This window comes from Papio anubis, chromosome 1 (genome assembly GCF_008728515.1).
Source record: "Papio anubis isolate 15944 chromosome 1, Panubis1.0, whole genome shotgun sequence".
NCBI lineage: Eukaryota > Metazoa > Chordata > Mammalia > Primates > Cercopithecidae > Papio > Papio anubis.
Window position 1 is genome coordinate 30739268 of NC_044976.1, and position 2157 is coordinate 30741424.

A 2157-nucleotide genomic window follows, 5' to 3' on the forward strand; every position below is an offset into this window, starting at 1 on the left:
CTTGCTAGTGCTCATTCTGTTGTTGAAAGACACCATTTGTTCAATTTTGTGGAATGCCGAGAGGAACATTTTTTCACTGTTATATGTGCATTTTTATTAGACTATCTGATAGAGGTTGGATTTTGTGACTCAAAGGACAGATAACCTTTTTGTGTGGTGCCCTTGGTTTCTGAGGGCTTTGCTGGCCACTCCTTAATTCTGAGTGAATCAATGCAGGCCCTGAGGTCTCCTGTTTTTCTTGCTGTGCATCCAAACTGTGGTTAGGAGAAAGATAAGAAAATCTCCACGCTTGTTTTTATATTGACTCAGCCCTCTGCATTCCTTTGTTATCATCCTCTTTCTCTAAAAACCATTAAGTTTTGGGATCAAGTTTACCTTTGCCAAGTCTTTCCTAATGAATTCCACATTAAATTTTCTGGCAACGTATTAAAGAGAAACCTTTATTGATATAAAGCAGGCAGGGCGGTCTAGCTACATGATCAAAAAAGGTACTCTCTAAATCTAGGACAGCAATTTTAAAGGCTTGGAATACTTACGGGCAGACAAACATGAGAATGATCCGAAAGGCTCATTATGGCATCCTGACTTGCTCAGTTGAATAAAATTTTAAGTTAGCACTGAGAAGGGAGGCTATGACCCCAGGTCTGGATGGTTTCCCTGTCTGGTTTGGCATTTGATGATTCTACACCTACAACCTGTTCTGTTATCATAAAACAACTCATTTGGGCAAAACTCAAAATGCTCCCCTACTTTTTCCAGCAATTTCCAAAAGTTGGAGCTGTGTAACTTGGAAATGTAGCTGCCTCTGGCATTCTTTTACTTAGTTTATACTGATGCAGGGCAGGCAAGCCCGAAGACTGGGGCTTAGTCCAGGGGAGTTCTTGGCTTCACCCAGGAAAGAATTCAAGGCGAGCCAGTGGTGTTAGACAGCAGCTTGTATTGAATGAAGCAGCAGTGTGCTGCAGCAGCAGCAAAGGGGCTGCTCCTTGTGGACTAGGACTACCCCATAGGCAGTGTGCCCAGAGTAGCATCTCAGAGGCAAGTCGGCACTCATATTTATACCCACTTTTAGTTACATGCAAATTAAGGGGCAGATTATGCAGCAATATTTAGGAAAATGGTGGTAACTTCCAAGCCGCTGGGCGATTGCCATGATAAGGGGCAGTGACTTCCAGGTGTTGCCATGGCAATGGTAATTGACATGGCCCAGTGATGAGCGTTTCTTATAAAAGCTGCTTCCCACACCATCCTCCCACCACCGCCTTGTTTTAGCTAGTCCTCAGTTTGGTCCGTGTCTGAGTCCGGCCTTTGGAGTTGAGTCCTGCCTTCTACCTCATTGCCTAGAACTTTAATTGGAGGGAAAGTATAAGCCCATAACGCCAAGTTACATTTCTAAAATGTTCATCTTTTAAAAGATCCTCATGAAGGAAAGGCAAGGTTAGTAGAAGAACAGGTTTTTAAAAGCAGTCTACCTTTCACCCACTTTTCAGCCACACAATTATTGCAACAAAAGAGGCTGAACTCTTTAAAGGGCTAAAGGGCAGGCAGTATTAGGAATTCGGAATGTAATTGAAGGCATTTTCCATAATTCTGTCTTACGTTAAAATATCCAAAATGGATTTTAAAAGAAATCTTCTTGTCTTCCTTTAAGTATAGTCGTCTTTCAAAAGATGGTAAAGTCACTTTTATTTCTACCTCTTGAGCAACAAAGAAGTCAAAAACATTATAAATTGGCTTGTAAATGTTAGCCAAAGCATTAGAAAGGTGTTCAAGCTGTACTTCTCAATTGTAGTTAAAACTGGAACAGTGCAACTCAAACTCTGGCCCACAGAGAGGCACTGTTCTGTAAATTGTTTTCTACCACTCTGCTACAAGGAAAGTCAGAAATTAAGTCTATGCATATAGAAATGTTGTCTTTGCTGACATTGCTGTGACTCATGGCTTTTGTCTTCCTTTTTTTTTTTTTTTTTTTTTTTTGAGGCGGAGTCGCTCCTGTGGCCCAGGCTGGATTGCAGTGGCCGATCTGCGTCACTGCAAGCTCCGCCTCCGGGTTCAGCCATTCTCCTGCCTCAGCCTCCGGGGTAGCTGGGGGACTGCAGGCGCCGCCACCACGCCCGGCTAGTTTTTGTATCTTTTAGTAGAGAGCCGGGGGTTTCA